This window comes from Arachis stenosperma, chromosome 4 (assembly GCF_014773155.1).
Source record: "Arachis stenosperma cultivar V10309 chromosome 4, arast.V10309.gnm1.PFL2, whole genome shotgun sequence".
In the NCBI taxonomy this organism is placed as follows: domain Eukaryota; kingdom Viridiplantae; phylum Streptophyta; class Magnoliopsida; order Fabales; family Fabaceae; genus Arachis; species Arachis stenosperma.
Genome location: NC_080380.1, coordinates 147,759,605 through 147,772,455, shown reverse-complemented (window position 1 = coordinate 147,772,455; position 12,851 = coordinate 147,759,605). Strand labels below are relative to the sequence as shown.

General features: G+C 25.9%; 2 non-coding genes across 2 annotated transcripts; one reads left to right on the top strand and one right to left on the bottom strand.

The window, feature by feature from the left end:
* Nucleotides 1-11,611: 11,611 nt before the first annotated feature.
* On the top strand, nt 11,612-11,684 carry TRNAE-CUC (transfer RNA glutamic acid (anticodon CUC)). Its single transcript has one exon. It is a non-coding gene; the product is annotated as a tRNA-Glu (tRNA).
* Nucleotides 11,685-11,955: 271 nt separating this feature from the next.
* On the bottom strand, nt 11,956-12,027 carry TRNAE-UUC (transfer RNA glutamic acid (anticodon UUC)). The gene has a single exon. It is a non-coding gene; the product is annotated as a tRNA-Glu (tRNA).
* Between the last annotated feature and the right edge of the window lie 824 nt (nt 12,028-12,851).

Genomic DNA, 12,851 nt, shown 5'->3' with positions numbered 1-12,851 from the left:
TTATCTTTATCTTATCTTTTTTGTTTTTATCTTTTCTTATACCAATACTCTATATATATTTAGTTTTACATTCATACTTCAATAAAATTCAATCAATCAACAATCAATAAAATTTTTTTCATTTTTTCTTTTTTTTTTCTATTCTTTCACAATTTTATCAACTTGGAATTTCTTTTTAATAAAAAATAAAATGGAAGAGTTGATTGATTATTGACTGCAGAAAAATTAAGGGGAAAATATTCGTGTATATAATATATAGTCCAATTAAATACATTACAATAATATATGCGCATTTTAAAGAATGATGATGTGTATATTGAAACTTTGGTCTATTCCCTCTATGTATATGACCAAGAATAAATTTTTATGGAAGAGATTACTAGTCACTACATATAGGTAGAATTAATATGGCATAAAAAAAATGTCGAATAAAATCTTTTGGAGAACCCTACTACATACTACGGACATACATAGAACTTTCAATTTAAGTAGGGTAGCTAGAATACATAGAATCTGATATCAAGATTTTGTTGCACATGGTGGAACTCTTGCATAGTGTATACATTAATTAATCATCATTTATAAATTGATTTTTTGATAATATATTTATGTTTGGATTTTAATCAAGTGAAAATAGGGTGGTATATATATGTACTATGTAATGTAAGTTTAAATTTTTTTTATATGATTTTTAAAAATATGAATTTATTATTTAAAATGGATCATGTTGGGTAGTTTTTTTTTCAGTCACAAAAAAAAAGGTACCCTCTATTTTTGAAATATTGGGTAGGTTTTTTATTTTTAGAAAATGTCTATTATTGGATGCAAGGTCAAAATGTGTATATTGACATCATTAATAGACATAATAGGATTATTAGGCTGAAGAACTGTTCAACAACTCTAAGGAAAGCGTCATAGATTCAGTCTTTTAAAAGAGAAAGACATATATCTATCTCAAGCTACTTTTTATGAAAAGCTTATAACCTCATTATTGATGGAAGTCAACACCAATAAATCTTTTGGGAGAGAGACTTACAGGGATTAAATTAAGTCTCTTTATTATTATATTTACTATAAAATAGTATTTTAAAAAAGAGGTAGAGTTAGATATAGAATTTAAAAAATTGAATGAGAATAATTTTAAAATAAATATTATTAAAGATTTAGTCTTTATTTTAAAAATTTTAATTTTTTCTGTTTTAGTTCTAGTCTCTAAGATAACGTTTGGTGGAAAGATACAGATGAAAAGATTGAAATTGAAAGACAGAGATTGAAATAAGTCTCAGAAGACAGAAATTGAAACAAGAATGAAACTCTAATTTAATTTACACAAAGGGTAAAATTAGAATTAATTAATTAAAATGAGTGTATTTTAGGTATAAAATGTTATTAAAGTTTCAGTCTTTATCTCTAAAAATTTTAGTCCCATATGTCCCTAAATTTTAGAGGTACTGAAATACTGAAATTTTAGAAATAGAAACAGAACCAATAAACATAATACGGAATCTCAATTTCTCAATCTCTGTCTCAATACCTTAAAACAAAGGTTACTTAACTGTCAAACAAAATATTAAATTTCTGTCTCTCCATCTTCAATTCTAATTTCTGCTTCCAAATGCTACCTAATAATTTTTTTTCCCGTATTTTCTCTATGTAGATTTTGGCAAATAATCGAGGAGCAAAAATGTTAAACTTAGAACTTGTATTTTTGGTCTTCACCTATTTAACATCATCATATATGAAAGGCATTCACAAAGAATCATGTAATCCATACGTGCCTATTTTTCATATGATAGATGATAGATCCTTACTTGTATTAAGCAAAACTTTAAACATACATATTTCGGCCTTCCATTGTTAATCATTAATTCCCTTGCCTCCTTTTCCAGCTACCTCTCTATATATATAATGTATATATTGTATGAGAGCATATTTAATTTTTCCTTAGGAATTATTAATTCCAAACTATAAGTAGGTAAAATACAGATACTGATGTTGTTCCTTATATTATGTGGACACATAGCAACTTGAGGAATTTTCAGAAAATTTGAGATAGGAAGGTGTTACTTGACAAATAATGAATTATCATAAGAGGCTAAAATAAGACACCATAGACAAACCAGGGTAAAATAAACAAAAAAAAAAATAAATAAAAAGTAAAAGAAGAAGAAGAAGCAGCTATAGAAGAAACTAGGTAGTATTTATGTATAGGGTAAGGATGGAAAGTACCTGATTATTATGTCTAAGGTCAAAGTCCTATATATACTCTACATATATATCCTGCACAATCAAATAAATAAACCACTAAGATTGCATCCCACCTAACCCATCTCATCATCATTCACAAAATGCTACTATATATAATATTCAAAACGCTCAACAAAAAGTAAATAAAAGCAAACCCAAATATATAATATCAAACTATTATTTAATTTCAATTTTGTTTAACCATGGTATGATTAATTAAGTGTGCAAATTAAGTAGTATTTATGATTTTCATTATGCCAATATTATATTACTCATTTAAAGACATAAATATACTCATCTATTTAAACAAGTGATTGAAATTTAATTTTGTTTATACGAATTTATTTATTGACTAACCACAAATTCTTAAATCAAATTTAAATTTACGATGAATTAATCATGATTATTTTAATTAACAAAATGAATTCTAACCAATGAATTATAATTTAAATGACATAATCTCTCCATATTCACCTAAGAAGTCGCGGGTTCGAATCTCCCTATTTTCGGTAAAAAAAAAAAACATAGAAGAATAAATTCTCAATTTTTAAATTTTATTTTCTAGAATATTAAATAAGTTGGTGTTGTAAAAATATATTTATAATTCAGTCTTACCTATGCTAACGAAATGTGATCACTATTCTCTATACTCTAAATTATTGATGGTCAACCTTCAACACAACTCTGAAACCCACTATACTTTGAACATGATATCTAATCATTCACTTTAATTAGTATGCGAGACATTGAATTTAACCATAGCAAGATTGTTTGGATTAGACGTTTTAATTTATTTTGTGGGATGCTCCACAATCCCCTTTATTGAGATGATGATCTCTATGCTTTTTCCACATGTTTACATTCAAGTTTTAATTTAATTTGGCCATATATACATTATCATTAATTATACGTTCTATATATATATGGATACAAACAAAAACACCTAAATCAATACAACCTAGCTAAGGAGCAAACAAAAAAAAATAATTAATATCAACCAATAAACAGACAAACTCAATTACTCACAATTTTTTTTTAATTATTCTTTTTTATTTTTTCTCCTTTTTTTTTTACAATATAATTCCATTCACTCACCATCAGCTATCAACTACCATTATCTGCCTGCTGTCTGCCGCTGCATATTGTGAACTGTCCTCAACTCTAAATTATAATTTCTCAATTTTAAATTATAAATATTAAATTTAAAATTTTACACTTTAATTTAATTTAATTTTATTTTATTTTACTTTTGTTTCAGACATACATAAAGTCCGGCCCAAACCGTCCTTAAGCCCGGCCCAAACATGTCTCGAACCGAATGACTGGGAAGATAACAATGGAGTAATAGTAAGAAAAATTTTGGATTTAAACCTCTCCCCTTTAGTTTTAATGTTTCTTTTAAATATTCAATTATAAGTTAATTTGCTGATTAAAAAGAGTGTTCGACTTGCTTCCCAAATTTGTGTCTTATTGTTAGCTTTAATTAGTATGTGATCTATTGAATTTAACCATAGCAAGATGTTTGGATTAGAGGCTTAATTTATTTTGTGGGACGCTCCTCAATGGCTCAATCCTTGTGTATTGAGATGATGTTCTTTTTCATTTGGCCATATATATGCATTAATTGTCATTAATTATACGTTGTACGTACACAAATACAAACAAAATACCTAAATCAATATTATATATAATTTTATAGATTAGTAATTAAATTAATTCCTAAAAATGAGTTATTTTTTAAATTCATCATTGAAAAAATATATTAATTAAATTAATTTTTTAAAAATTATATTAATTTTATCCTTTCGATCAACGAGTGATGATATAAAATGTTAATTAATAACATACATGACACCTAATATATTCATTTAGACGCTAAACAAATATGTTTATAAAAATTTATCAATTTAGTCAAAATTTTTAATTATATAAACCTTAATCTTAATATAATCTATCGACACTAAATTGATAGATTTTCATAAATATATTTGTTTAGCGTTTAATTAGATATGCTAGGTATCATATATTATGTGAGTTGATGTTCTATATCATTAATCATTGGTGACAAAAACTATTAATTGAGTGACTAAAGGATAAAAATGATTAATTTATAATTTTTGAAAAACTAATTTGATTGATAAAATTTTTTAAGGACAAATTTAAAAAATGAGTCATCTTTTAAGTTGTGTTTGTTGGCTGAGACATGGACACTAATTGATAGACACGGTGGTACACATCTATCGTTTGTTTAGTGAGACACAAATTTAAATGAACACGATAGTATATAGATACACACAAAATACATATATTTAATATTCTTTCTTAAAATTGAGATACAAAAATACGAAGGACACAAAATTTTACCTTTTTATCTTTAATTATTTTTGAAAATACTAATATATAAAACACAGAGGATAAAATTGACATTTAGTTTATACATATGTGTCTTATAGATTATTTATTAGAGACAAATTTAAAAATCTTTTGAAGAGAGAGTCAAAAATTAAATATTTGTATAATTAAATATTGTATTATATAATTGAAGATATTAATTTTTATTATTATTTTTAATAAGAAATTATTAATCAGTGCTATTAAAATAGAGAATTCTATTAGAAAATAATAATTTTATATGTGATATTATTTATAATAACTAAAATTTTTATTTTTATTTTTTATTATTGTAAAAAATGTAATATGAATAATATAAATTAGTTATTTTGATATTTTGATATATGCATTTAAAATAAATTAATGAATAAAATATATAAAATATTCATACTAATATATAATTTATTTAATATGTTATTATTTTAATATCATAAAAATAAATAAATATTGAAATAATTCATTTTTATGTATATACTTTTTTACTATTTAATTAGAATTTGTTATAAAAATTAAAATATTTTTTTATATGATAATAAATTTAAAAGTTAAGAAAAAAATAAAGAAACAATAAAAAAATTCACAAAACAAATAGTTAATAAAAAAATAAAAAATAATTAAAAAAGTTAAATACATCATCATATAATATATGATAGATGATGCATCATCATATATTATCAAACACACTATAAAATTTGTGTATTTTTATGTTTTTATATTTTTGTGCATTTATATATGTGTTTATGTATCTCAAAAATATTAACTAAACGCAGCGTTAAGAGCTAATTTTACTATTAAATCATAATTTTACACATAAAATTTATTCCACTTTTCATACCTAACTAAAAACATATATATCTTACATTCTTACTTATTAAAATCATAATTCGATATTTGGATTTATCTCTTTTTTTATTTTTTTTTTATTTTTATTTTTTTGTGATTTGGAGCTATCTTATATATGCATGATGCATCCATTATATTAACTGGGCTTGGGCGGGGCATACTGTGTTCGACTTTATTTGGTGTGTGTGTAATCTGTAATGCGTAAGCCTTTCACAGATGATTTCAGTGACGTAAGATTAATTAATAGCATCATGCATTTTTTTTATTGGTTCACCAAAAAACATTTTAATATTTGAATTATTAGCTCTCTTCCTACTAAAAAAAAAAAAATTAAGATTGCATATTATTTCTTTTTCCAAATAAAAAACCAAAATGAAAGTAATAGTTATTTCTCACCCTGATGGCAGTGATCTTTTTACATGGCCTCGCTTCCATAATCACTGTCTCTTACTTTCATCATCACAAGTCAAAAATCTCTTCCATCTGAAAAGTTTTTGCAAAAGACATTGTTAAGCTACATATAAGACAAAATTAAGACTGACATTAATGCTCATTTTTTAATTATTCTTTCTTAATTAATCGTTGTATTTTTCCATCTTTTAAAATTATTTCCAACAAGAATCTTTGTCTTGAACAAGTTGCATTGAGATGAAGTTAAGTCATGGAACAAGTTGATACTCTCCTTCATTCACATAATGAAGTTTAAGAGTTTCATACATGTACAAAAGAAAAACATAAATAGTAATAATTATCTAATCATGTAACTTTGATTCCTTTGGAATGCACTCTACCAAACACTAAAATAGTACGATGAAAATTTAAATACAATTAACTTCATGTGAAATTGATAGGTAAAAATTATCAAATAATAAATTTAGTTAAACTTATCCAATCATTTAACGATTCTCATCTATTAAATTCATATGATACAAAAAAAAAAAAGAACAAAAGAGAAGAAAGAAGATGAAATTGGAATGTTAATTGAAATAGAAATTGATTAGTATGTAGTAACATCTATCATAAACTAAACACTGAAATAGCTCTGTATGTGAAATTCACATGAAACAAGAAATAAATTAAATAAATAGAGAAGCATAGATTTAGAAATACCCAGATATGTAACACATACACACAACAATAATTAACACTGCATGATGATAAAATTATTAAAGATGGTAGTACTACAAATCAAAACATTATTACCAAATTGAGAAAGAAACTAGGATCACATTATTCTTATTATTGATTAGTACCTGTCCAAGAAGAAAACAGTGAAGATCATGTGTGATAACATTCATGAACATGGACAAAGAGAGAAAGAATAGAAGAAGAAAGAGAAATGCAGCAGCAAGAACAATTCAACAGTAGTTAACCTTATTAAGAGAACTCAACTGATCTGAAGAACAGTGGAAATTAAAAAGCATATAGTGGTTTTAACCTTGAGACAATAAGAAGAGTAGAAGATGAAGTGATAAGAGACAAAAAAAGCAGGGCTAGCTATATAGGGAGTAGGAGGGAATAGGAAAAGAGATACTTGCATATAATAATAATTCATTTTTTTTCTTTTATTAAAAATAGAAATATAAATATATATAGATTATGGAATTTATGAGTAACTGAGAATGTATGAGATCAAGATGAATCATAAATAGCATGCAGTGGTACGTCTCTTTTTAATTTTCTATATATCTATCTCTCTGAGGTCTGAGCCTTATTATGCAAAAGTGATGATGATGAACACAGCTACTATACCAAGCCCTATCTTAATTATTAGTAGAATTGTTGTGCAGAAATAATATTATTATATGTTAAATTAAATCATCACTCTGACTATATATATATATATACAATTTGAAATTGGTACGGTTACATTACATGCATTAGCACTAGGACTATGGCACCATTAATAACAATCAATAATGTATGAAAATTCATAGCTTTAATAATCTAGTTTCATGATACATCTCTATCTTCAGCTATTTTTCTCTGTTCCTTTTGCAGATACAAATCAATGTCAATATATAAGCTAAGTCTAATAAGGACTAGGTACCTCTTTATATGCATTCACATTAATAGTTTGTATTAATGAATAATAAGTTCCAATAGTGGTTAGACAGCTTAGGGTCTCAGATTGATTAAAATAAAAATGTAGTATTTAATTACCTATTGTATATCTAGGAGTCTAGGACTGTTGTTCATCTCTATTTCCATAATTTTAGGGTTACCAATTATATTACTGGCCTAAAAAATGAGAATAATAGGGCGTTTTTTTTATTTCTAGTTTTTTAATTATTAAAATATATGTTAGATTAATTTAATTTTGATATATTAACATCATAAAATATTTTATATAGTTATACAATTATATTTATTTTTTTACTGATGTAATATTGCAGTGATTAAATGCACATATATAAAAAAATTTTTATAGCATCAAATTAAATTTTACATTAGACATGACAAATTTACATGTAAATTAAATAATAAATCTCATTTATAGGTTTTTACTTCTTTTTTTTTCTTTTTATACACGTGGAATGAACCCGGTCACTTAGCTATATATAGAACATAATAATTAAAATATACAATTTCTGACTTTCTTTTAAGAAAATTTGAAATGCATATATCAAGAACAAAGTTGTTCTTCTTGTAAATCTGATTCATACTCGTAAAGCTTGGAATCGTTGTAAGACTTTGTAGTTTTTTTTTTTTTTTTTTATCGATTTGTCTCTTATTTCTCTTTGAAAGCACGAAACTCAACACAATAAGTGTAGCAAATAGAAAAAGTCAAAGATTACAATACAAGCGTACAGAAAATAAAACCACAATACAAAGTCATTAATAATTAAAGAGATCCACACATTTCTACTCGTTAGACTTCATCACGGTCATGTTGATAATTTCTTCAACCATTTTATTTTTATTCTGAAAAATTCTTCTATTCTTCTCCATCCAAATGTTTCAAATAATCGCACAAAAGCATCTCAATCGCTGCTCTCTATCCTCCTTTCTCCTCAATTCCTCTGTCTAACATAGAAAATGTTCTTTCATCGAACTCAGAAAGGATCATTGTCGGCCAACCACTGATATACATGTTTCACATCATTATTACATAAAACACATAAATTATCTTCCTGATTTATAATCCCAAATCGACTTAACTCGACAAATTAACTATTAATACATTATAAATTTAAATTTTATTTAAAAATTTGTTATTGACTAAAATATTATTATATATATAAGATAAAATTGTAATAAACAAACAAATGAATTAATCATCTTGACCAATCAAGTTGATTCTTCGTTGAATGATTTGAAGCATATACATTGTGCGAAGGAAATGTCTTTGACACTCCTGAGTTTGGAGATGAATTATTCTCCATCAAACAAGGAGCCTCAATGTTACAGCCTAAATTAAACGAAATTTGGGAAGAACATTAATGAGAAGTTAAATGCCAATGATTCGTCAGTGTACTTATGATTTGGAGAGCAACTATGGTCTTTGAATTGATAGAGGCTATAGGAAAAGACACTTTTGTGGTCAAATGCTATCATCTCAGGTCTGATGTGATGCTGTGAGATTTTTAAGGTTCGTTCTATATTTAGAGATTTATTATCATTGTTATTATTATTAGAATTTAATAAAGGCATTAAGGTATTTTAAATATTTTATTTTAATAAATATACAATAAAATGTTATATTACTTTCTTTAAAAAAATGAATTAATAATTTTAATATATATTTTAAAAATAGATGATACTTAAATTCTTCTCATTATTATTTTCTACGTTCTGTGAACAAATCTTAATCCCCAACTTGAGGGTAGAATTAAACATGATATGGGAGTAGTTACTAGTTAGTTGGATTTGAAGATGTTTATGGGTACTTGGTTATACACATGTGACTAAGTACATGGAGTTAGTTATACTTAGTTAGCATAGCTAACTAGTTTTCTTAGTTGTGTGTATACTTTTATCCAAAGAGGTATGATTTAAGGTTTACAAGTTACAATAAGTGAATTGGTGGTGAAGGTTGTTGATGTTGTTAATGATAATGCTGAAGATAATTAGAAGTTGTTATCTTTAGTGTGATGAGTTTTTTTTTTTTTTTGTTTCACTTCACTGTATTGAACTATTTTACTTAAAAAAAAATATGATTTATCATTTAATTTATTTTAAAAATTAAAGATTTAATTATTTTATTAGTTTTTATAATTTTACCAAATTTTTAATTAAATTTTTATATATTTTTTTAATTAAATATTTACATTACTTTTAATTTTGTAATTAGATCATTTTTATGTCGAAAATGTTAAAATTAATAAAATATTTATTCTAAAATATATGTGATTAAATATCTAATTAGATTTTTAATTATAAATATCTTTAATTTATAAAAAAAATATTCAATTAACTTTAATATCATTTACACTAGAAATGACTTAATTATAAAATTAAAAGAAATATAAAAATTTAATTAAAATAAAAAAATACAAAAACCTAGTTAAAAATTGAGTGAAATTATATAAACTAACATAATAATTAAACGGAGATTGGATTCACTTATTCTTTGTGTTTCGCTGCTCCATTCTCTCTTGAGCTAGCGTTCACTTTTTTCAAGTTTCAACTGCTTTGAACACCAAATTAATTAAATTTAATAACAACAACGAATCATGCATGCAAAAAACAAATTATTTATCACCATGATATCTTCTATCGCTCTTGTGATTTTTTTTTTAAGATTGTTGAGTCAAACTAGATGGTGTATGTGTTGTTGAATCTGTGTTGTGGTCCTTTATGCTGTGAATAACCCAAAATTAGTAGTTCTGGGGTTTTGGCTGGTTACATATATATGTATATACAGTGATTTATTCAATATTGATGTTGGAGAATACATAGATAAATAATGTATGATAGATTCATGTACATATCAATCATAGTATGATCAATCACCAAAAATCAATTATTACCAGCACATGTTTGGTTTAGTTTATATATGTGAAAAAGTCTGAAACCGACAAACGATTTGTCTGTTAGCCTTTGCCTAGATAAAATTACTATATATGATTTTTGTGGGGTTTCAAAAATTAAACTAAGCATAGCCATATGATGCTGCAATGCCTTATTGGATCTTATTAGGTGATGAATTGAATTCAATTCCTTGGTGGATGCATAAGTGTTGGAATTGAACTCATCATGAGTTATTTATAATGATGATGATGTATAACACTTAACCATTTTAATTGAGACAATCTAATTTCGTGTACATGAATATAATGGTAGGGGCTATATATATATTTCTTGTGTTATGTGATCATGAGTGTGGACCAAGATATAATTAAAGTGGCATCATATCATCACATGCATGTAAGTGTGGCTATATATACATTATGTGATCCAAATTCTTAGATTATTAATTATTATTATTATTATTATAATATGATGATTCGGTAAATATATTAATTAATCAGGCCACAGCCATATGGCAATCAAATCAACTAATAAATAATAACTACGATTTGTTTGTGCTTTTTCAGTTTAATTTGTTACTAGTGTTTATTGATAAGGAAATAGCGACAAACCTGTTTTGTCAATGTCTTCTGATGAAAATTATGTATAGCATCTTGTGACTTGTGTACGCATTCACTATTCAGTCCCCACTTTTTTTTTTTTAAGAAATATATATATATATCTCTTTTTTCTGGTTCTCTCGTGTCACAAGAAGATGCATTGCCTAACATCATGAGCACTTGCCATTCAATATTTATCAATCACAGACATGCTCGTGAAATTAATAAATGGAGTATTTGCTAGCAGTATATTTCAGTTGTTTTGGTTGGGTATTTCAAAACATTGATAATTATTATATGAAGTTGAGATAGTAATAATTTTAGCACAATATTGTGAGGATAATAGTGTATGATTCGCTAAAGTAACTAATAGATAATCTTAAGTATATATATGCTCTAAAATTGTTATTCTTATTAATTCCTTATTGAGCTCTTAGAAGATATTATTAGTAATAGTTAGATGTTTTAAGTCGAACGTTCTTTTGTTAAGATTTAATAACAAAGAAATATAAGTAGTAACAAGGTTAATATTATTTTCCACAAAAGCTAATCAACATTCCGTTGTAGTCTAGTTGGTCAGGATATTCGGCTCTCACCCGAAAGACCCGGGTTCAAGTCCCGACAACGGAATTTTCCATTTTTTAAACCTTTTTGAGTCTGTGACTGTTCCTAGAACTCTTCCAGCCTGAATCAGTTCCAATGGCAGATGAAGAACATTTGATGCCATTTTTATATGCTTTACTGTAAAGCATAGGAAAACATTATGAAATTGAAGGATGAAGGAACCTAGCTGATCATAGAATGATATATGATAAAACCATGGCACTTGTTCATCATTCACTTAATTACAAGTTTGACAGCATCAGAATTCAGAAGTAATTAAAGAGAAAAAAGATAAAATTTCCATTGCCGGGAATCGAACCCGGGTCTCCTGGGTGAAAGCCAGATATCCTAACCGCTGGACGACAATGGAATTGATGATAAAGTTTTACTTATATAATAATTTATATAATTAGCCCTAAATTATGAGTTTAAACATTTTTTTTCCATTCTGATGGGGATGAGAGTTTATCTTAACAATATCTTAAATGGGGTGATGACAAAGGATTGACATAAGAAAAAGCAAAGTAGATTTGAAATTAATTTAGAATAAACTAAACGTATAGCTTTGTTTAAATTATTATTATTATTATTATTATTATTATTATTATTATTATTTACTTTATAAGTGAGGATAAGGATAGTGGTAGTTTAATTATAATTCAGATAAGGTAAGGATTTAATTTTATACACAGAGCACTTGAAAGTACTGTGTACTATAAACTCCTGTGTAAGCGTGTTATGTGTAGTACGAATTAGGGGTGCACATGGGCCGGGTGAAGCCGGGTTTGATAGGACCCAGATCCGACCCGAAATATATACCGGGTCTATTTATTAGACCCGAACCCGATCCTAGACCCGATGAAACCAATATACTTTCGGGTCACAATTATACCGGGTAAAAACCGAGTGAAACCGGGCCGTTAATATTACATTACGTTAATACCTTCTTGTAAGCTAACATGTAAAAATATCCAAATTTCCAAGACTCCAACCATTATTTAACATGGTAAAATTCACTTAGAAAAATATAATAAGAACCAACCCTTCTTTAAAATTAAAGCATAACCACAATCAATATTAAAGCAAAACCACAATCAATACTAATATTGTCTAATAATACCAAATATTTAAATCAATACAAATAACACAATATTATGCATTAGTCTAAAGTCTTATGCATTCTAAACATAAAAC